General features: G+C 41.1%; 1 protein-coding gene across 4 annotated transcripts in view; it reads right to left on the bottom strand.

Moving 5' to 3' along the window:
• The window catches only part of MRTFB (myocardin related transcription factor B), a 211,080-nt gene that overhangs the window by 160,876 nt on the left and 24,799 nt on the right, over positions 1-25,405 (bottom strand). The window lies entirely within an intron of this gene.

Genomic DNA, 25,405 nt, shown 5'->3' with positions numbered 1-25,405 from the left:
AAAGTGCTGTACTCAATATGTCAGCAAGTTTGGAAAACTCAGCAGTGGCCACAGGACTGGAAAAGGTCAGTTTTCATTCCAATCCCAAAGAAGGGCAAACTACCGTATAAATGTGCTCATTTCAGATGCTACTAAAGTTACGCTCAAAATTCTTCAAGTTAGGCTTCAGCAGTACATGATAGGAGAACTTCCTGATATAAGCTGGATTTAGAAAAGGGAGAGAAAACAGAGATCAAATTGCCAACATTTGTTGGATCATACAGAAAGCAAGGGAATTCCAGAAAAACATCTACTTTTGCTTCATTAACTACGTTAAAGCCTTTGACTGTGTGCATCACAACAAACTATGAAAAATTCTTAAAAGAAATGGGAATACCAGACCAACGTACCTGTCTCCTGAGAAACCCGTAGGGGGGTCAAGAAGCAACGGTTAGAATCTTTTTTTTTTTTTTTTTTCCCGGTTAGAATCTTAAATGCAACAACTGACTGGTTCAAAATTAGGAAAGGAGTGTGACAAGGCTGTGTACTGTCACCCTACTTAACTTATGCTGGGAGTACATCATGCAAAATGCCACATTGGTGAATCACAAGCTAGAATCAAGACTGCTGGGAGAAATATCAACAACCTTGGATATGCAGATGATATGACTTGGATATGCAGATGGCAGACAATGAAGAGGAACAAAAAAGCTGAAGATGAGGATGAAAGAGGAGATTGAAAAAACTGGTTTAAAACTCAACATTGAAAAAACTGAGATCATGGCATCTGGTCCCATCACTTCATGGCAAACAGAAGGGGAAAAAGTGGAAGCAGTGACAGGTTTTATGTTTTTGAGCTCCAAAATCACTGTGAATGGTGACTGCAGTCATGAAATTAAAAGACGCTTGCTCCTTGGAAGAAAAGCTATGTCTAACCTAGACAAAGTATTAAAAAGCAAAGACTCCACTTTGCCAACAAATGTCCATATAATCAAGGCTAAGATTTTTCCAGCAGTCATGTATGGATGTGAGAGTTGGATTATAAAGAAAGCTGAGTGCCAAAGAATTGATGCTTTAGAACTGTGGTGTTGGAGAAGACTCTGGAGAGCCCCTTGGACTGCACAGAGATCCAACCAGTCCATCCTAAAGGAAATCAGTCCTGAATATTCATTAAGGACTGGCGCTGAAGCTGAAACTCCATTACTTTGGCCATCTGATGCAAAGAACTGACTCATCTGAAAAGACCTTGATGCTGGGCAAGATTGAGGGCAGGAGGAGAAGGGAATGACAGAAGATGAGATGGTTGGAAGGCATCGCCAACTCAATGGACATGAGTTTGAGTAAACTCTGGGAGTTGGTGATGGACAGGGAGGCCTGGTGTGCTACAGTCCATGGGGTCGCAAAGAGTCGGACACAACTGAGCAACTGAACTGAATACTTCAATAAAATTAAACGTTCAGTTCTGCAGTCACACCAGTCACATTTCAGGTGCTCAGCAGACACACATGACTCATTACTACTGTCCTAGCCACAGGGAACGGAACACCCCCATCACTGCCCAAAGTGCTCCTGGGCAGTGCCACTCTGTATCCTTTGGCATTATGTAACTTTTTTAATATTGAGTGTGAAAGAAAAAAGGATATTTTTTCAAAGGAAAAAAGATATTTTCAATTTGGGAGGAAAAAAAAAAACAGGTTTAGGGTTTTTTTTTTCTTCCTCATTCTATATCTCTTTTAATAGTTATTTTTTAACATTGCAGAAGCACCAGAAGCTTTGTTGTTGTTTAATTGCTAAGCTGTGTCCAACTTTTTGCAACCCCATGAACTGCAGCACACCAGGTTTCTCTGTTCTTCACTATCTCCCAGAGTTTGCTCAAACTCATGTTCATTGAGTCGGTGATGCCATCCAACCATCTCATCCTCTGTCACCCCCTTCTCCTCCAGCCTTCAATCTTCCCAGCATCAGGGTCTTTTCCAATGAGTTGGTTCTTCATATCAAGTAGCCAAAGTAATGGAGCTTCAGCTTCAGCATCAGTCCTTCCAATGAATTTCAGGACTGATTTCCTTTAGGATGGACTGGTTTGATCTCCTTGCTGTCCAAGGGACTCTCAAGAGTCTTCTCCAGCACCACACTTCGAAAGCATCAATTCTTGGGTGCTCAAGCCTTCTTTATGGTCCAACTCTCATATCCATAATGACCTTTATTCTGCCAATTTTCTCTAAGCTATTTAATTCTTACTAATTCAGTTCTACTTAACAAGAGTTCAGATGCCACCAAAAGAAGGAAGACAATGATATAATTTGAAGCATCGTGACATTGCTCTTGCTCTGTAACATCTAAAAAAGATCATGTTACTCATTCTCAGTAGAAGCAAGCATAGTTGACAGAAACCCTCTGCAGTTTAGACAAACATTTAAATTGAAGGCTTTCTTCAAAAGAATAATAGCATTTAAAAATAGTATTCATTTTTTTCCCTGATTCAATTCAGTACAAAGTAGGGAAGAAAAACAAGCCTAAAGCTTAAAAAAAAAAAAAAAGTGCCATTTTAACTGAAAAAGAAAATGGCAATGCTAAGAACAAGTCTTGAAATGAAGGCTGTAACACCAAAGCAGTGAATGTTCATAATAACCAGTTCCTCAGGGCTTTCTCAGGTAATAGAAATTTGAAGCATCTAGTGAGAATAACATTTTAAATGAAAAGTTAATGTCTCCAAGAAAAAAAAATAAGGCACATATATAAGTTCATAAGGAATATACAGGTAAAACCACATACAAGAGACCCCAAGTTCCCTTTGAAAAACCATTAACTGGTGCTGGAAAATCACAACCCCAGTCCCTGCTGGGATCCCCATTAGCATCCAGTAACCCATGAGGTCCCACGGTAGATGTAACCTGTGCCCTAAAAGTCCTCCTCAAAACCCTCCACAGAATCACATCCACCTACTTTCCTAATGCAATCACCAGACCTGAAATTCCAATCACAGCCATCTGCTGAAGTAAAATTCTTACTACAGGGCCATCCATAATATATAAAGACAGAAAGCCATAGTAATTAGGACAGTGTAGAGTTGACACAAGGATGTACTACAGGCTGACGGAGCAGAGCCCATGTACGCTGAGCAAATTAGATGCAGGATAAAGTAGCATCACAAAGCAGCTGGGGGAAAATAAACTCTGCAATCAAAGACATAGACTCGTGCAACTGGTTTATATTCACATGGAAAACTGTTCCCTATCTCATAAAGTGAGTGAAGTCGCTCAGTCGTGTCCGACTCTTTGTGACCCCGTGGACTGTAGCCCAACAGGCTCCTCCGTCCATGGGATTCTCCAGGCAAGAATACTGGAGTGGGTTGCCATTTCCTTTTCCAGGGGATCTTCCCAACTCAGGGATCAAACCCGGGTCTTCCGCATTGCAGGCAGACACTTTAACTTCTGAGCCACCCACACACAAATAAATTCCATGTGTATTAGGCTTACACTGAAGAGCAGAACTTTTGGAAGAAAATATGGTAGGATCTCTTTATGATCCCAAAGTACTCAGAGTACAGAGAGACTTATTAAATTTGGTATAAAAGGGCACCAGCCATAAACGAACAGACTAATAAGTATGACTTGACTAAAATGTAAAACTTAAACACAACAAAGCACACCATAAATGAAGTGGAAAGATAAGCTACTGCCAGAACATATTTGAAATGCAAAATACCACCTAAGACAAATAGAATACATAAATAATTAAAGATATAAGGGGGGAAAAGTAACCCAATAGAAAGCCATACCAGTCACAAAAGATGTAACTGAAACAGCCAAATAAATGTAAGAAATGATGCTCACACACACCAGAAATCAAGGAAATACACAATTTCAAATTAGGAAAACTTCGAAAATCTGGCAATATCAGGGGTTAGCAAGGATGCAAAACAACAGGAACTCTTAGAGGGTGCTGTTGAGGGCTGAAGTTTGTACAACACTGGAGAAGGATCTGGCAACAGCTAGTGAAGGCAAGGAGGCACGCACCCTGTGCACCAACAATTCTACCTCTAGGTACAAACTTTAGAGAAGCTCTTAAATACGTTCAAGATAGCATGTTCACAGTAACATCACTTAGTAGCAAAGCATGAAAATAACCAAACTTCCACTGACAGAGAAGAAACAAACTATAGTATAATCCTAGAATACATAAGCAAAAAGGAAGAATTACTGGTACACACTTCTACACAGATACATCTCAAAGGTATATGAAAAAGCAAGTTGCAGAAATACACACACAGTATGATGATACCATACTGTACAAAGTTCAAGATCCACAAACATTGCTGATTAACACATATGTATGTAATTAAGAAGAAAGCTAAGCATGGGAATGATACACACCCACTGTAGGATGATGGTTCTCTGCAGAAGGAAGGTGAAGAAATAGCAGCTGGGAGGTTACACAGGGGACAACAAATATATGTGCAATATTTTATTTTATATGATTTTAAGCTTTTAATGTAAAGCAGTGGTAATAAAATGATATGATTTGACTAAAACTGTTCAAAGATCATATTATTCTCTATATTTTTCTGTATTCATGAAATATTTCAAAGCATAAAGTAACTGTACTTTAAAGAAATATTAAAAGAAGCAGACATAAGAGATTTATCAAAATGGTTCTCTCCTGGTATTGAGCATCTTGCCATGCGCTCCTCCAGGGGATCTTCCCAACCCAGGGACTGAAGCCAGATCTCCCATATTGCAGGCAGATTTTTTACCATCTGAGCGACCAGGGAAGCCAGGAATACTGGAGTGGGTAGCCTATCCCTTCTCCGGGGGATCTTCCCAACCCAGGAATCAAACCAGGGTCTCCTGCATTCCCCAGGCAGATTCTTTATCAGCTGAGCTACCAGGGAAGCCCATGCCAGGAAAGACCCTGATGCTGGGAAAGATTGAAGGCAGGAGGAGAAGGGGACGACAGAGGACAAGATAGTTGGATGGCACCACCGACTCAATGGACATGAGTTTGAGCAAACTTTGGGAGATGGTGAAGGACAGGGAAGCCCGGTGTGCTGCCATCCATGGTGTTGCAAAGAGTCGGACATGACTGAGCAACTGAAAAACATTAGCCTCTGGCCATGAATAACTTTTCTTCTTTCTTTCCAGGTCTTCTGTATTTTGTAAGTTTCTTCCCCAAATGTCAACCCAGATACTTCTAGTCCAATTTACTCTCCTATCTTACTCCGAAAACCAACACTGTACTTTCTTGCTCCTTTGGTACAGAACTTGACATTGTAGTATGCACTGTCTCCTCCACTGGAATACGGGTTCTTGGAGGGCCCACCACACACATTCTCATTTTCACATAAATTATGTACTGAATGCCTACTATGCACCAAATACTACGCCAGGAGCTACAGAAAGATAAATGAACAAAACATACACTGTTCCTCCCTCCATAGAGTTTAGTCTCAAAGAATAGAAACATTAAATAAAGAAAAAAATAATTAAAATTGTGAGGAATACTATGAAGAAAAAGAATAGGTGCTATGGGACGACATAATAGAAAGGCCTAACAATCTACACGGGATAGGAGAAATAGGGACATGCCAGGAAGGGAGGGGTGGAAGGGCCTCTGGACAGTGTCTTTCCCACCAGGCTAAAGCAACAAGGGCAGGGTCGCTTCTGACCCAAATCTGTGCCCATGGTTTTCATGGTGCTTTAACAAATGCTTCCTGGTTGATTCTAAGACACCTCTGAGCAATCAGCTCTAAGGCAGGAAAGAAGTCCTTAGGGGTCGGCCCAAAAGGCAAAAGAAGTGGTCATCTGACGAGGCCAAACAGAGCGCGAGCCCGCTGTGCAGTGACTCAACTCCTCACCGAGCACTTGCTATGTATTCTCTCATCCTCCTCATGTGAAAGGCTCATTCATTCTCCCGTCCATCCCCTTCCTTGCCCAGTACCTTCACCCTCATTTACCCAACTGAATACATTTAAGTGGACTACGTCTGACAAGTTTATGAAGATCCACATAAGCATAACCTCTGCCTAAAAGAGCTTTCCTTCTAGACAAGTTGATCAACTTAGGGTGACTGTGTCCCCCAGTGGACATTTAACAACGTCTGAAGGCATTTTTGGTTGTCACAATGGGGCAGAGGGCAGTGGGGCATTACTGGTCTCTACAGGGATGATGCTGAACATCCTATATGATGATTACAATGACACCTCCCCACCCGCAAAGAATTATGTGGCCCAAATGTCAATAATGCCAAGGTGGAGAAACCTGGTAGAGGCCACTGGGAACCATGTCTAGAAGCTGACTGCTCAAGCAGAACAAATGTTGGCAGATGACGGCCAGAGGCCAAGTGGGTCAAGTGTCAGAGGCCTCAGAGAGTATTAAACACCAGGTCTTGGGTATATTAAAAAAAAAAAAAAAGTCAATCATGCAGCAGTTGAGAAACCTGCTCCAGAGAATCAGCAATGTAATTACATCACAATGCAACAGGAATACAAGGTGTTCCACACAAAGGCCAGGAGGTTCCTAATCTAGAACCAGGGGCAGAAGGGTTTCCTGGGAAGAGACAGCTAATTCAAAACATGAAAAATAATGAGTTAGGATGGAATGGAAGGACAGAAAAAGGACCAAGCAGCTTCCAGATGGAAGGTACAGCCAGTAGGCAGGGCAAGATGGAGGGAAAGAAAAGGGTTGGCCTGATGGAAACATGGGGAGTTGCCGTGGAAAGGCTGGAGAGGTAAATGGGCCCAGTTCACACTGACCTGGTGTGATGTATGTAGAAATGCAGACTTTAGGGCAATACAAAGCCAGTGAAAGGACTGACACAGAGGAGGGACATGAACAAAACTTCTGTTAGGACAATCGCCTAGGAGAATGAACTGCCAGCGAACTGAGCAGGAGGGAGCTCCTGTAACAGAGCCGTGGCCTGACCTCACAGTAGTTCTGAGGATGGAGGGAGGCACCTAGATGCTCGGAAACAGGTTGTGATGTGTACCAGAGTTCTCCAACCAGTCATTGCGAAGCCCTCAAATCCCAAAAGCCAAGTTTTCTGCAATTCATCTGTGGCCCAACCTAACTAGAATTATGTGTCAGCAAAACCAGAACCTGAACTGACTTGCAGCTATTTATAGTACATTTATCCCATTTATATGAATGCTTCAAGTCAGAGGATTAATGTTTGATTGCAAGACTCTGCCCCAGACCTCACGGGGTGGCATATTCACTTTTTAAAATTCAAAGAAGTCTGTATTCCAAAATGCCACTGGGCCCCAGGATTTAAGATAAGGGACTGTGGACCTATACAAGGTGCTGAATAAATTTTCGTCAAACTACATGAAATTAGGCAAAGCAGGTTACTGAATTATTATTTCTTCGGAGTATTTTTCTAACAACAGTATGAAGCTTCCAGATACCACATATACACATACACAATTCATTTTATGGAATGTTGCCTCAAAACAACCTAGAAATCTGGCAAGTGACCCTAGCAAACTCACAGTAGTGGGATTTGGGGAAAGAACTTTAAAAAAATTATTTCACAGAAACGTATTTACTTCATAATTCCTCCCTGTGGGACTGCCACACAGAAGAAAAAATAGGTATAATCAGTAGCAAGAAACAGATTTTCATGTTTAGTAGAATAATTCCAAGTCAAGTCAGTCAGGAATCAAAAAAGAACTGAGGTCACCTTCCTAATCGCTGTTCGCACAGCCACAAACACATTAGCAACTTGACTGATGTTTTCTTGGTAAAGGAGACCAGGCTGTTTTAAAATTGCGCTGAGTACTGCAAACAGTTGTGTCAAGTGGGCATGGCTACAGCTGCAGTGGCAAGGGGGCAGTCACTCTCATTCACTCCTTCCTTCACTCAACACACATCTGTGAAGAGGTTTCTGTGCGCCCAGCACTGTTTATTCTAGATGCTAAGGATGCAGCAAGCGCAAGACAGACAGACGTGACCCCTCGGAGGTCACAGGTTTTACAGGGGCACACAGACAGGAAGCACACAATTACAATCCGGTGTAAACAGCTAGGACGGGAAAGCACGATGACAACATATAGCAGTGAGGCCAAATGCAGCAGCAAGAAAAGAATCTAGAAAGACCTCTCTAAGCAAGTGACACTGAAGACTAAAACATAATTTAAAATTATTGATCTAAAGGGACTAGAAGGAGAATAAGAAACTGAAGCAACCAGAAAACTGTAGGACACCAGAGTCCAGGAGAAACTACTGGTTTAACTCAGTGAAGTTCAGAGCCAGCAGAAACAGGGAAAATTGAAGCCTGAGTGTAGGCTCGAAAGAAGCTATTACCCTGAAGAAATCCTACTGGAAACTGGACTATGCTTTCTGATGTTCTGGAAAGTACTCTGCAACTAAAAATAGAACAAATGTGGGAAGCAGGGTTTAAAATACTTAAACATTTATTTTATGCTTGTTTAAAGGAAAACAACCCTTCTAAGTAATAAAATACACCAAAAATGCACTTCAAACAGAAAAATTGAATAGTTGTATACTGAAACATTTAGAACACTTACAATGAGTTTAAACAGTAAATTAAGTCATTAGCAACATGCTGCCAACTTTGTAAAGCAGTATGGTCTGGCAGGGTATTTTAAAATAATAAATTTACCAGAAACATAATTGAGATATTCAGGTATCAATTGAGAAGACTTTGGCAATATTAAAGTTTCCAACCACAAATACATCAGTATAAATCATATGCTATATTTTGAACCTATGACAGCTTGAAAAGCAGATGCTAATATTCTACCCCAAAAGACCGAAAGGAACTACCGTCCACAGTAGCTATTTTTACTGACAGACTCATTATGCCATGCTAGAGTAACAGGATTTTTAACACTAGTGTTAGCACATTTTAGTTCTGTGTAATATTTTTTATCCTAAAAAAATTGAGAGATTTACTAAAGGAGCTTACATTTGACTAAATGCACCTGGGAAAATTTGGGCAGTGGGGAACCAAGCTTGATATAAGAGAAAGCAGTAATACTTCACAACTGTTACTCAGCTTCTTTGCAGATACCCTTTCTTTTTTCCTACACTCTCTCCTCCCCAATTTTGATGGTCATCTATTGACCACCCAGACACTCCTAAATTCTTCACTGACTGGGTCTGATCTGTAGTTTTTCTTTCTCAGTAATCTCTGCCGTCATGCCCACTAATTCAATTTCCCCTGTAACAGGAACCTCCCCATTCTCTCCAACCTCCCACAAGAACAATCACATCCTAGACCCACCTCAGAACCTGAATTCTGGAAAAGCCTCCTGTGAATACATCATTTCCTTCTTCCTCAAGCCTCCAGTACCTGTCCCATCTCTCCTCCTTCCTTCCATCCATCCTACATTCAACTACTATTCACTATCTGCCTTTTGCCAAGTTCTGTTCTAGGTACAGGGGGAAAGAGTATTAAAAATTAAAATATAATAGCACATATGAACTCTCTGCCATTATTTGTTATTACAAGACACAAGACGTTTAGAGTCTTGTTCATTTTTCAGTCACTAAGGTGTGTCTGCCTCTGCAACCCCATGAACTGCAGCACACCAGGCTTCCCTGTTCTTCACTATCTCCTGGAGTTTGCTCAAACTCCACTGAGTCAGTGCTATTCCAGATGCCATCATGGAACAAAGAAGAAAGTAACTTAGTTAAATATCTCTTGTCAAATAGTAATAAATGCTGTAGAGAAAAACAGAAAGGCAGGGAAGGGTGGGTGAGTGTCTGGCAAGAGGACACCATTTCAAAGAGGGTGCCAGAAATGCTCACAGAGAAGGAGACACCTGAATGACCTAGCCCTGGAGAAGAAGGTCAAGCTAAAAAAAAGTGCCCTCAGTGGGATGGGGAAGAGAACACGGGCCGCTGCTGGAAAACCTCGGCTCCGGCCTCTGGGTGGAGAGCAGAGGCAGGAGCCCGGGCTCTGGCCTGGCCCTCCTGCAGCTCCTCAGGTGGTGCCGGGCTTCCCTCGCACAGCCCTGCTGCTCCTGGGCTGGGACTGAGGCGGCACCATCCTGCTCATCACTGCGGTTCCCAAACCTTCCTCTCCCTCCTCCCTAGGTCCCCCGGCTTTGAATGTTATATCCTGAGACTCTGTCACGACTGCTGAGGCTGTGATCCAACATCTCCTCACTCTTTCTCAGCCACCTGCCCCCACGATCACCACCAGACCAGGACTGAGCCTTCAGCATTGCAATTCCCTGCACCCACCCTCTGGCCACTGCCACCCAGACTCCCAGCTCACTTGCTTTCTAATTCTGGATCCAACAATCCGTTCACCTTCTGGGGTCTCCACACCACTGACCCACCACCTTCTTACTGCCCTTCATTCCTTGACAGTCTCTCAACTCCAATGAGGAGATCCTCAACCCACGCTACCCTACTCTACCCCTGAACACGGAAAAATGACGGGGGTGGGGAGTCGAAAGCTAGCAGAGCAATGCCTTCAAAGTGAGTGGAGAACTGTGCACAGGGCTTGGGCGGGTGGGCGGGAAGGGGCGTGGGGGGCTGGGGAGGAAAGGCCGGGCGCAGCTTGCGCAGGGAAGGCTTGAGGACATTCTCTTCTGGTTGTTTCTCAGTGAATGGAAGCGAGGCCATCAGGTGAGCGTGAGCAAGCAAAGAGGTGTTAGAGGACTGAGAGAAAGGAGAAACTAGCAGAGCGAGGATGGATGGATGGATGGATGCACCCTCGCTGAGGCTACAGCCCTTCCTGTGCTAAGCTCACCAGCCGTCGGCCCTCACTCGCCTCTGCACCCAGCTTAGAACGGGGCAGAAGGCAGCAGTGGGATACCCGCCCTTCAACAACTGCAACACGCAAGTCAGGGTTTCCCCACTGAATAGATTCAGAAAACTGAAATGAGCCCACCACAAACTCACGTTAACTCATTTCAACTGGATTCTTAATGTTTTTCAGTAAATCTTTTATTTACCTCTGATCAGGCCCATCCAAAGCCCATGGCAAGCAGTAGTTTTCTACTTTCTTCAAGTCTCCAGCATCACCCTCCCCCCATCACTCTGAGCAGATGAACGTGGCTTCTATTTTATTGAGGGCAAAGGCCACTTGATGTGAGTGAGCTTCTTTAAAACTTCCTGTCTCCATGACTCAAAATCTATGTGTGTTTAACATCTACTGTCCTTCCCAGCTGGCCCCCAAATGTTCTTTCCCTCATGCTACGGCAAACCCACCTCTCTCCCCACCACTCCCACCCCTAAGTTACACCATCTTATTCAGATATCCCCCTTTTGAGCATCTTGAATTTGCTAAAAGGATAGGTTATGAAAAGAAAAAAGTATTCCAGATGAAAGAAACAAAATGAACAAGTTAAATAAGCAGGAAAGAGTATGGATGACTTATGAAAACAGTGCTAAAACCAGTCTTTTACACAGCATGGTGTGTTGGAAAGTGTTAGAAGTCATCAAGTTAGATGGATAGGGTGGGACAAGATTACAGAGAATCTTACCACAGAGTGTCAGGCTGATGACTTCTGAACAAGAAAATGCTTGTGACGAAAGTAGGATTTAAGGGAGATAAGACTCACAGCACGGGATGAGGGGGGATGGGAAAGGACGGATTTACACTTGGGGATGAAGGGATGGGGGGTGAAAGGCAAGAGAGGAAGGCAAACATTCCTGACGCACATGGTGAGAGCCTGGTCAAAGGTGGAGGCAGTGAGAAGGAAGAAAGGAAAAGAAAAAAGACATTTCCCAGAGAGAAACGAACTGAACCTGGTGAATGGACCACATACTGTGAAACACTTCAACTCGAACTCCAGCAAAGGAGCTGGGTGTAACTGTCACAAGATGGAAGACACGATGCTACACTGTGAAGTTCTTAGAATCAGAGCACTTGGAGGCCGGGAGGGCTGGGACCTCTGACAGCATGGGATTCAGCCCTCTCACTTTATAAAGGAGGAAGCAGAGGCCCACGGAAGAGAAGCGATTGGTCTTAAGTCCCAAACCAGTCGCTGCGAGGGTTGGGACAGGACCCCCGTCTCCCGCCCACCTCCGCAGCGCCCTCCACGGCAGCCCTATTTGCCCACAGAGGCCCTCAGGGCCACACTTCAGTGACAAAACTGCACTCTGGAACGAGCTGCCTGAGTCTGGCCCCTGCACATATCTGGTCCAGGAGAGCTAGCTCTTAACCATCAGAGCTTCAAAGCTTCTGGACTGCCTCCACCCAGGACCTTCCTGAAGATAAGCCTGCCTGGTCCTTTCATGGGGAGCCCAGCTCAGGCATGGTTTTGAAGTTTCTAGTAAGTCTCAGGGCAACAGAGTAACCAAGACACAAGCCCTGCCCTAGGGGTCATTAAACTGATCTCGAAATTAAAGGCTGAACCATACTGACCCTTACTGTTTCCTTCTTCCCCTCCTATTCCAACTCAGTAACAGAATTTCAGATGCTGTTTGCCTCATCTGTGATGGAAATCTTGTATGATTCCTTGGCAAACACCAGAATTTGTGTTTGTTATTCCTCATACTGTCAGCTCACAGAACTCTGCTGATAACAAAATGCAGCCATTAATATTTCTAGCAAGGCTTCTACATATTTTCCCAATTAGAAAATAGTGGAGTTTCTAGGTAATTTGCTAGTGAACTTTGAGCCTTGACAGAAGTTAACATGAATAGAGCTTCCAGTGTTTTATGAAAACCAAGCACAATTATTTACACTAAAAAAATATGGACAAGTTGGCTATCTCATTTCTTCTATGTCAAGAAAAATTTTAACAAGCTACCATGGACTTCAGCAAGCTGTCCACATTAAAAGAGATATTTAGAGTGGTCTGTCCTGAACTAACTGAATTCAATAGATAACTCTGCATAATTTTATAGCAGAAGTATTTAGTATTGTTTATTTTTTCTCCTCTTGCTATTCCACAGTATTGCAACAACAAATTTTTAAAAAAGAAATAAAAAAGCTATAAAACATGCCAAATCCTTCTTTGGGAAAACAGTGACAATTTAATGTTTTCAAGGACAGATTTTCAAAGTACCAGTCCCTGCAGTGACGACAGTACTGCGATTAACATGTACACAATTCAGGCATCAAATCTGACTGCTTGGTTTATATTTTCTTCTAATTTCCTATGGTGGTGGTTTAGTCACTACGTCGTGTCGGACTCCTGCAATCTTCATGGACTGTAGCCTGCCAGGCTCCTTTGTCCATGGGATTTTCCAGGCAAGAACACTGGGGTGATTTGCCATTTCCTCCTCCAGGGGATCTTCTCCACCCAGGGATCAAATCAGGGTCTCCTGCATTGCAGGCAGATTCTTTACTGATTGAGCTACCAAGGAACCCCAAAGTGAACTAGCAAAACCCTGGACTATTCTATACTATTCGTTATTGAATTTATTTTTTTACCACAAGCTTTGAGAATCTCAAAAGCTAAAACTGAGTACATGTGTTTGCTTCGAAGCTTCAAGACATTCCCTTTGTGACTAAGAGGCAGGTGCTGTTCAGTTTATTTTCATGCACGTAAACTAAGCCCTTGAACTTGGAGTGAGGAAAAGCACTCAGCTTAAAGTTTAGAAAGGAAGGAACTACACAACAGCTTCCTTTAGAACAGCCTGCTTTTTCAGCTTCCTGTATGAAAATAATTTTGTATTTTTATAGAAATTGCAAAGGAACAATGAAGAAATTATATTTAAGCCTTTAGACAGCTAAGTTTCAAATCCTTTAAAGAGGGACAATTTCTTCCAATACTTTTGATATTTAAATCAAGCCAGGAACAGAAGAGACTAATAAAATAAAAAATGTGGTACAAAGTTTAAAATGGATTATACATATTTCAGATTAGGATAAGGAGTTCATGTCTTCTTACAGTAAATAACAGACATTAAGACTTTTGGTTTTAAAAGTCCCAAAGAGCTTGATGCTACTGTAGTACTTGATAGATACGATGATACAAAGCTTTTCTTTCTTGGTGTAGTTGCTGCTATTGCTATGAAGCTGTTTTGATTGAAACACATAAACACACACCAAGTTTATTATTAAACACGGCTTTTCAGACTCTGAGCTGAGATCACTGAGTTTTCTCTTTAAAAATAAAATGCACTCAAAAATCTTGAATCTCAGGGGACAGAGAAGGAAGCCGCTCGGGGTTCAGGCCGTGAACGCTGACTCCCAAATCTCTATGCAGCGGCCCAGTCACCCATGGTGCCTTGCCTCCACGGCCACCTCTCTCTCAGGTTTCATTAGCTCACCCGTGCTGCTGTTGCTCAGTTCCCTGGTTGTGTCTGACTCTTTGAGACCCCATGGACTGCAGCATACCAGGTCTCCCTGTCCCTCACCGTCTCCCGCAGTTTGCCCAAGTCCATGTCCATTCCATCAGTGATGCCCTCCAGCCATCTCATCCTCTGTCACCCTCTTCTCCTTCTGCCCTCAAGTACATAGTCAGAAAGGCATGCCTAAGAACCATGGGCTCTAAGATCCCTCTGTGCATAAGTCCAACAGGTTACTACTATACATTTAGGAATTTTTATCAAGGGCTGTTAAGTGAATGAAAGTCATTCAGTTGTGTCCGACTCTTTGTGACCCTATGGACTGTACAGTCCATGGAATTCTCCAGGCCAGAATACTGAAGTGGGTAGCTGTTTCCTTCTCTAGGGGATCTTGCCAACCTAGGGATCGAACCCAGGTCTCCTGCACTGCAGGTGGTTCTCTACCAGCTGAGCCACCAGGGAAGCTGTTAAGTGAATTGAAGCTTATAATGAAATTCAACCTTCCATTCTCACAGTATTCTTTCCTAAATAGTACCCTTTCACCTTACACAAATATTCAAGACTCAAGTATATTAGAGAATTCCAAACACTTGGACTGTGTAGGAGAGAGCAATACAGCCACTTGACACTGTAGATACTACGGTTCCCTGAATACTCTCTAACCTGCCCCAGCTGTACCCCTTCACTACACCTAACATCCAGCCTGGCAACTGTTGCAAATCCAGGGCTCAGAGAAGCACACGGCCCTGGTGGAGGAGACCAAGCCTGGGGGACAGCAGCTTGACTCACTGTAAGCTCCCATGCAGAAGCACTACAGTCCACTGCTGCACCCTGGCCCCCATGAAGGAAAGGGGGGCCCGGGAGAGAGGCAGTGGGGGCAGACGCCTGGAATGAGAGATCGGGGCATCCCATCCCTGCCTGGAATCAGTCACTTGAGAGGACCACAAAGGAAAGTGTGTCTTGGGAGTCTGCGCAATGTCCCCTGCTGTGTCATCTTCTTGGTGCGCTTTGCCACTCATCTTTCTGCACCTTCCTCTCCAGTAACTGCATTCTGCTAACTTATCTGTCTACCTTTGTCTTTTCACCAGTCTGTAAGATTCTAAGGTCACTGAGGTAAGGAACTGCTCATCTTTTCATCTCTTGTGTTTATCGCTCATTTCTAGCACAGCAGATGGTGCAAACAGTTTGTTCTGGAACTTTTTGTTGGAGAGTTGTTAGAGACCAAAATGAAATCTGTCTACTGGTGTGTTCAACCCGTTAACTGCACCCACCTCCTATTCTATACTTAGCGTTCATTCCTATACCTGACCAAAAACTACTCTCAGCAAAGGATATAATAAATCCCTTCATTCTAAAAGGAACATGACAGATACATGGGTGACCTCTTAAGCGGTCCTGCAAAATGATGAGGTTTCATTTACCCAGATGTGAAAGGAGAGAGAATCTGGGTGGCAGCTTTGGATTACGCACGGGGGCAACTGCTTCCCTCTTACACCAGCACATCCACCATGCAGAAAAGATTTTCTGTTTGGCTTTTTTTACCCCGAGTCATCGGTCACTTTGATTCTGTCTAATTCCTATTTCTAACCCCTGGGCTCTCTCTGGCAACTATGCCTCAAACTGTTAGTCGCTCAGTCATGTCTGACTCTTTGAGACCCCAGGACCAGACTCCCCTGTCAATGGGATTTCCCCGGCAAGAATACCAGGGTGGGTTGCCATTCCTTCTCCTGGACCCCCTGGAAAAGTAACTGGGCTACACAAGCACTGAGGGTTCTGCTCCAGACCATCACAATAAAGCAAGCATCATCATAAAGTAAGTCTCATGAGTCTTCTGGCCCCCGGTATAGATAAGATTTATGTTTATTCTATACTACAGTCTATTAAGTGCATAGTAGCAGTATGTCTAAAAAAACAATCAGTTCAGTTCAGTTGCTCAGTTGTGTCCGACTCTTTTTGACCCCATGGACTGCAGTACACTAGACTTCCCTGTCCATCACCAATGGACATACCTTAATTTAAAAATGTTTTATTGCTAAAAAAAAAAAAAGCTAACAATCATCTCAGCATTCAGTGAGTCATAATAACATCAAAGGTGATTGGTCACAAATCAGCAAAACAAATATAACAGTAATGAAAAAGTATGAAATACTGTGAGATTACCAAAATGTGACACAGAGACCTACATGAGCAAATGCTATTGGAAAAACAGCAACAGTGGACTTGTTCGATGCAGGGTGGCCACAAACCTTCAGTGTGTAAAAACATGCAAGATTTTCAAAATGAATGAAGCACAGCAAAACGAAAGACGCCTGTACTTTAATATACGGAACGTGCGCACAGACCGCCACACAGTACAGTGCAGTGCGCACTCGCTTTATTTCAGATTTGCCCGTTTTCATCATCAACTAAGTTGGAAGCTGCCGAAGGACAGGAGCTAGGCACGCTTCCCCAGCATCGAGTCCCAGCCCAGTGCTGAGCACACAGTCGGTACTCTATGAGACACATCGTGTGCTCAGCACACAGTCAGACACTCAACAGACAAGCAAGCATAAAGTGTTTTACAAATACAGATCCCTCACCGTTACAAAAAACATTCAAGATTACCAGGAGGCTAGAATGAACAATAATACTGATGCTGTTGAAAAAGCAATTCACATTTACCCGGAGCTTACTAAATGTCAAACTTTGAACTAGGCCCTTCCCCAACAGTCTCTCATTTCATCCTCACGAGGACTGGAGAGGTTAAATACCTTAAAGTGGCACAGTCAAGTGGGCAGCTGGCAGGGTGACTCCTCAGTCTACATTCAACTTGTTCATGAATTAAAAATGTAAGATCCCCCAAATATTTCCCAATAGTACGCCTAAGAAGATATATAGTAGTTAAAAACAACAACCTGAAACTCCTCACCTCTTAGCCCCTATCCAGGCAGTTCCTCTGTGGGCACAGTGTTCATCTCAACTCCCTGTCTACCAGGAAACTTCACACATCCTTAAAGTCACCTCAGATATTCCCTCCCAGTGCACTCTGCACATACCAGCATCCTATCACTGGTCCAGCTCTGGTCCACATGGCTGACTACTGTTTCCCTACAAGAATCTGAGCTCCTGGTGGCGAACAACCTTGTCTTCCCATCTGTGTACCCAGGTCTCTTGCATAGGACTTTCCATATAGCAAGTGTGTGGTCAATGTTTCTTCTTGACCCAGGTGTAGGAGTAGCATTAAGAGTCTTAGTCTGCAACATCTATCTTTCACAGCAAATTTGTATCGAGGATCTACATCACAAATTTCAACTCAATAATTAAATGTGTTTCCATAGCAACTAGCAAAGTGCTCCTTATGATACCGGAAAAGGCAAGTTCTAACTTAAGGTTCAACTCACTGAAATAGTTCACAATTATTTGCTTTTGTTCTTAGTATGAAGAGACAGAATGACAGCATTTAACTTTCTATAACTTCCTCTCTAAGAACACTCTAGCTTTACCACTAACGATAAATCGAAATTTAATTTTTCAAACATAACTAGACTATAATTTCCATTAACAAACAGACAGAATCTTATTACTTAATAAATCTAAAATGTCTACTCGAGAACAATACACCTAATCAGGACACTGCTGTATGTCAGACTCCCACAACCCAAAAGATATAAACTGTGACATTTTATTTTTAAAGTAATAAATGCCACTCCTTCCTGACAACTGGCTTTTTATAAAATATGTCATGGACAATTCTGTATGTAAGAAAGAGATCAGAGGAGAGACCCCTCTGGACTAATTTGAAACACGGCCTCCATGAGGCAATGGGGCATCGTGCTGGTGGTAGACAAAGACAACCTTCTCAAGGCCTCTACGAGCTCAGCATTTTAACTCAAAGGAAAGGAAAAATGGGTTCAATTTTTCATTCTTAATTAGACTGCTTACTTTCTGAAGGTGTGCTGATTTCCATAATATTAAATTTCAATGTCTGAGCATTCATTCACATCTCATTTTTTCTTTTTTTTAAAAAAATACAAGGTTTCCTTCCTCCTGGCCACTACCTTTACCCCTCATTATCTGACCAACAAAAGCACTGGTGCTACCTTGACAGTCCAAAGTCCTTAAAAGGATAACCAAGTAGAATGTAAATACACCTCAGCTCAAGGGTGGGCTAACTACACTCAGCTATAATTTCTATATCATGGAAGCCACAAAATATAGTGATCATCTGTCCTAACTGGGAAAGCTCCCCAGTGAATGGGACAGCTATGCAAAAAAATGGACTGTGGAGTCTAAATTCATGAGTTAATTAAATCTTAAAGGAACAGCTCATCTGACTTTACTAAGCCTCTTTAATATTATGGGAATCCCTGGTAGCTCAGCTGGTAAAGAATCCACCTGCAATGCGGGAGACCTGGGCTTGATCCTTGGGTTGGGAAGATCCCCTGGAGAAGGGAAAGGCTACCCACTCCAGTATTCTGGCCTGGAGAATTCCAGGGACTACACAGTCCATGGGGTCACAAAGAGTCAGACACGATTGAGTGACTTTCACTTTCTCTTAAAGATTACATTTAAAAATCTGCCTTTTTCAGACTTCACCACTGGAAATAATTCTGTGTTAACAAAAACAATTCTCATTTTTTTTTTGTTTTGTTTTGATTCTTTTTGACAAATTGGATGCTCTTTGGTTTATAATTGTTGGTGAAAGTCCAACAATTTAGTTAACAAAGATTTCAAACAGCTGATACATTTAAAAGCTAAGATTCAGTTAGATGAACAGACTAACAGAACTTCACTCTGCTGTCCTGCTGAAAAACAAAGACGTCCATCTACTCCATGAACTTCATTTATCATGTTCACTCATCAGGTTGCTGCTGCATCTGATGGATATGAATTTCAGGAATAAGTTAGGAGGCTGTCATATAGCTCTCTGAAGTATCCATCAGAATCTCTACAAAATGGTGAAAAGGAAAGAATGAGAAAATGTGCTCAGCCCAGATAATGTGAACAAACTAGGCCTTTATAGGTTCCTCTTGATCTGAATAAACAGACAATGCCCAGTATCCATCAACAGAGGAATGATAAAGATGGAGTTGCAATCAGGCATTTTGCTGGGTGCTGGGGTATGGACATGATCAATCCTCTGACTTTAAATTTTTTTAGGAAGACAGACAATGCATGGACATTCACTTATGTTTGTTCAATTAAAAAAAAACTTATAATTCTAGAAGTGATAAAAAGAGAATGAGATATGCCATTCACAGCAACATGGATGCAACTAGAGATTATGATACTAAGTCAGAAACAGAAAGATAAATACCATATGATATCACGTACATGTGGAATCTAAACTATGGCACAAATGAACCTATCTATGAAACAGAAAGAGACTCACTGACACAGAGAACAGACTTGGGGCTGCCAAGGGGGAGGCAAGGATTGGGAGTTTGGGGTTAGGAGATGAAAACTATTACATATAGGATGGATAAACAACAAGGTCCTACTGTATACCACGGGGAACTATATTCAATATCCTGGATAAACCATAGTGGAAAAGAATATAAAGAAGAATGTATATATGTATATAACTGAGTCACTTTGCTTTACAGCAGAAATTAACACATTTTAAGTCAACTATATGTCAATTAAAAAAATAAAGTAGACGGAGTGAATGAGGTGGAATCACTTTCAGACACAAAAACTCTAAGTAGCTTCTTATCAGCATGACCCTTAATTATTTCCTCTATCCTTGAGAAGAGGAAAATGGGTCCCCTGCCCAAAATAGTATTAAACGTCTGAGTGATAACTCATTTATTTTTTCATTTAAACCACAACCAGAAGAAAAGTACCATTAAGCTAAACTCATCGCTACACAGAATACAAAGGAGGGAAGCTGTGTTAGAATCCAGGTTTCTGACTCAGGAGTCTGGGTTCCGGTCCTGACACTATCAAAACTAGCTGCTTAATCCCACTGCTGTTTTCTCCTCTACAAACTTATGGGATGGAAAATTTTATAATTTTGAGAAGCAAGCAGTTAAAGGAGTAGCTTGTTCTTCCAACCATAATTTTTTTTTTTTAAAAAAGCACTGTGAACCTGAGCCTTAAGAGAAAATAAAATAATACACATAATTCTTGGCCCTCGTGGCCACTTGAAAATAACTCCACTTTCTTCCCTTTTGTTTCTTCTCTACATTTGACCGCCAGTCCTATTAGTGCCTCCCAGAAAACAGCTGTTATGCATTTTTCAAAATCCCTAAATATAGTACCTTGATTCAGATTGAAGAAGAACTCAACCTTGTAATATGGACTCTGAGATGTTACTACATTATGCTGGTTTCACTCCATTTGTAAAATAACTGTAGAATTATGGCTTTTTAATGATAAAATTACTTTTTAAGAAGTTATAACCTGTTAAACAAGGAACAGTTTGAGAAATAATCGTTACTAAGTTCGCAGTGAGATACTGATATAAATCTCTGTAACAATCCCCTCACATTCCGCCCCCAGGTTTTCCTCCTATTCAACACACTCTTGTCAGCAACACCTGCCACCACTGTTAGAGCTAGAGTTACCATGACCACTGCAAACAGTCTTAATAGAAATAAAACGCAGATCTGTCGATTAACCCCAGGGGAATATTAGGTATATGCAGAGTTACTCCTGGAATATTCTAACTCAGTTTTTGGAATACAGCAACCAAGAGGGAGATCTGCAACCAATGCAGAATAAACTGTAGGAACTAATACTTCACACTAAGTCTTACAGATTTATCCTGGACCTCAAACGAGACCACAAACGGGACCTCAAACGGGACTTCAAACGGGACCTCAAGCAGGACCTCAAACTCCTGGGGCGTCAAAGTCGCCAGAGAGGTCCTCTCACTTACTCTTCACAGGTTCACCTCTCTTCTTGTATGTTCCCATTGTATTTTTACTTGCCTCTATCACAGCATTTCTGACATTAAGAAAATGGGTAGAGGGCTGTGCATTTTAACTGCTGTCTCAACTTCTCTGATATCCTCAATTATCTTGGGAAGGAAACAACCTAAATCAAGACCTTAAAGAACCAGATTGTATAAAATTAGAAAAATTTAGCAAAAAAGAAAAATAATTAAAATTACACATACACACAGTACGGAGAAGGAAGGAAAAAATGAGGATTACAGCAGAAAATCAATGAAATTTCTAAAAGGAGAAATAAAGGAAACAGAAGCTGATTCTTTGACTGGGTAAATAAATTTGATATAAATAAGTCTCCAAACGGATTGATCATGAAAAAATAAGACACAAATTACATACCAACATAAGGAACAACAAGAGGTGATAATCACCATACACTCTAGATATGAAATAGATAATATGGGACTACAATAAAAACTTTTATGGCAATAAATTTGACAGATGAAATGGACAAACTCTGAAAAATAAAAAATACCAAAACCACTCAAAAAGAAACATAACCTGAATAGCCCCAGATTTTTTTTTTTTGCCCTGAATCTATTTCTAAAATTGAATCTATAGCTTAAAATCCTCCCTCAAAGAAAACTCTGGATCCAGATGGCCTTATTCGTGAACTCTGAACAAACACTAAAGGAAAAGAAAATTACCAATTCTTTCAGAAAATTGAATAGGAGGAAATAATTTCCAATTTATTCTATGAATCCAGCATTAACCTGATACTGAAGATAGGCAGACATTACAAGAAGCTATTATGCCCCTCATGAACACAGATACAAAAATTGCAAACAAAATTTTAGCAAATCAAACCCAGCAATATATAAAAAGGATAATATATCATGACCTCATGGGGTTTATCCAAGGAATGCAATCTGGCTTACAATCTGAAATATATTCAATGTAATTTACCACATTAACAAACTAATAAAAATTATACAATTATCCCAATAAATGCAGAAACATAACCTAACAAAATCCATTCTGGAGAAAACTCTTAACAAACTAAAAATAGAAGAGAATTTTCTCAACCTGATAAAGAGAATCCACACAAAAAATCTACAGCTAACATCACTTAATAATGAAAAACTGAATAATTTCCCTCTAAGATGAGGAATAAAAATTATTTATATAGAAAATGCAACAGACCCTAGAAAATAAGTGAGTTTTGCACAGCTGCAGGATATAAGATCTATTGGGTTGGCCAAAAAGTTCCTTTGGTTTTACTTAGTTCCTAAGTAAAAATAAAACACATTTTTCATTTTCACCAAGAACTTCATTGAACAACATATTCATCATTTTGTTCCACTACCTTCTGCCACTTTTCAGGCAACTTCATAATTTCATCTTCCCAAAACATTTTATATTTTTGAGTAAAGAACTATTTCAGGTGCCTTTTTACAGCCTTCCAAGGAACTGAAATTTTTTCCATTAAGAGAATTTTGTAAAGACCAAAATAAATGGACACCCAAAGGTGCAATGTCTGGTGAATACAGTGGATGAATCAGAACTTAACAACCAAGCTGTAGTAATAGTTTTTGCCTGGTCATCAAAGAAACAGGTGGTCCTGCACTACCCTGAGGGGGGATTGTGCATTTCCTGTTGACTAATTCTGGATGCTTCTCTTCCAGTGCTGCTTTCAGGTGGTCTAACTGGGAGCAGTACTTGTTGGATCTGCTTGGTTTTCCAGAAGGAGCTCATAATAGAGAACTCCCTTCCAATCCCACCATATACACAAGATCACCTTCTTTGGATGAAGACCAGTCTTTTGGGGTGGTTGGTGCCGGTTCATTTTGCTTGTCCCCTGTTCTCTTCCATTCCACATTATTGTGCAGTATTCACTTTTCATGGCCCATCACAATTCATTTTAAAAATGGGACATTTTCATTATATTTTAGTAAAGACTCACATGTGAAAATTCAGTCAAGGAGGTTTTTTTGTTTTTGTTTGTTTAACTTATGTGGAACCCAAACACCAAAGTGATTAACATAACCAAGCTAGTGCAAATGATTTTCAACACTTGATCTGGGGATATTTTGAGTATGTCAGCTGTCTCCAGATGGGTGTAACACAGACTGTTCTCAATTAATGTCTTGATTTCATCATTATTAACTTCAACTGGTCTACCTGAATGCAGAGCATCGTTCAGTGAGAAATCTCCAGCATGAAACCACAAACCACTTTTGACACTTTCAGTTAGAGCATCTTCTCCATATGCTATAATATTTTTTTGCATTTCAGTTGTTTTTACCTTTCTTGAAATAATAAAGCATAACACACCAAAAACGTTGCTTTTTTTCCTTCCATCTTCAATATTAAAATAACTACACAAAAATTCACCAATTTAAGTTTCTTTTTTAATGCACACTGATGATAGCTATCAAAATACAATCTAAGAAAATTGTTTTGTATGAAGTTAAAGACAACTAAGCATTACCAGAGTCATCTTATGGAAAAAACTTAACAAATCTTTTGGCCATCCCAATATATACATATCAAATTGTATTTTCATAAATTGTACTGCATTTCTCAACTGTAATGAACAATTTTATATTGACATTTTTCAAAATACCACTTATAATAAGGCCAAAATACAAGAAATAGGCCTTAATCTGGCAAAAGATATGCAAGATCTGTACTTTAAAACACTGCTGAGAGAAATTAATGACATAAATAAAGGAGAGAAATAAAACATCTTCATGGGCTGGAAGACTTAATACTGTTCTAAGAAGTCAATTCTCTCCAAATTGACATACAAGTACATATGTGCTGGGTTGCTTCAGTTAGTGTCCAACTCTTTGAGACCCTAAGGACTGTAGCCCGTAAGGGCTCCCCCTTCCATGGGATTCTCCAGTCAGGAATACTAGTGTGTGTTGCTGTGTCCTCCCCCAGGGGATCTTCCTGACCCAGTGATTGAACCCGTGTCTCTCATGTCTCCTACATTGGCAGGCAGGTTCTTTACCATTGGTGCCATCTTTGTCTTTTGTTGTTCACTCAGTCTTGTTCAACTCTTTGCAATCCAATGAACAGCAGCACACCAGGCTTCCCTGTCCTTCACTATCTTCTGGAGCTTGCTCAAACTCATGTCCATTGAGTCAGTGATGCCATCCAACCATCTCATCCTCTGTCACCCTCTTCTTCTCCTGCCCTCAATCTTTCCCAGCATCAGGGTCTTTTCCAATGAGTTGGCTCTTCACATCAGGTGGCCAAAGTATTGGAGCTTCAGCTTCAGCGTCAGTCCTTCAAACGAATATTCAGGGTTGATTTCCTTTATGATTGACTGGTTTGATCTTGCTGTCTAAGTGACTCTCAAGAGTCTTCTCCAGTACCACAGTTCAACACTTTGGCATTTAGCCTTCTTTATGATCCAACTCTCACATCTCACATGACTACTGGAAAAACCATAGCTTTGACTATACAGACCATTGTCAGTAAAGTGATGTTTCTGCATTTTAACATGCTGTCTAGGTTTGTCATAGCTTTTCTTCCAAGGAGCAATTATCTTTTAATTTCATGGCTGCAAACACCATCTTCAGTGATTTTGGAGCCCAAGAAAATAAAGTCTGTCACTGTTTCCATTTTTCATTTTGGGAAGCCCAAATTGACACACAGATTCAGTACAATTCTGAACAAATTCTCAAAGGCTGTTTTGTATACATTGATAAGCTGATGCTAAATTTTATGTGGATAGCCAAAACAACTTTGAAAAAAAGTACAAAGTTGGAGGACTAATATGACCAAATTTCAAGCCTGAGTATAAGGCTACAATAATTAAGACAGCATAGTTGAAGCATAATGGCAGACAAAAGATGAATGGAACAAAACAGACTCCAAAATAGACCACAAGTGACTTCTGACTAAGGTGCAAAGGCAATTCAGTGAAGAGAGAACGGTCACTTCAACAGATGGTGCTGGAACAACCAGATATCCATATGCAAAAAATATGAACTCTGATCACACATTGTATCACATGCAAAAATCAAGTCAAAATAGATTATATCCCTAAATGTAAAGCCTAAAACTATGAAACTTCTACAAGACAACAGGAGATAATCTCTATGATCAAGGATTAGGTAAAGATTTCTTAAATATGACCAAAAGCATAACCCATAAAAGGAAAAACTGATAAACTGAACGTCAAACTTAAGAACTTGTGCTCTTTGAAAAACACTGTTAAGAAAGTTAAAAGACAAATCAGACTGGGAGAAAATATTTGCAGATCATTTATCTAATAAAGAATCTGTATATAGAATATATAAAGAACTCTCAAAACTCAGCAAT

Source organism: Odocoileus virginianus, chromosome 33, assembly GCF_023699985.2.
Source record: "Odocoileus virginianus isolate 20LAN1187 ecotype Illinois chromosome 33, Ovbor_1.2, whole genome shotgun sequence".
Classification (NCBI taxonomy): Eukaryota; Metazoa; Chordata; class Mammalia; order Artiodactyla; family Cervidae; genus Odocoileus; species Odocoileus virginianus.
This window is presented reverse-complemented; position numbering and strand designations above follow the sequence as displayed.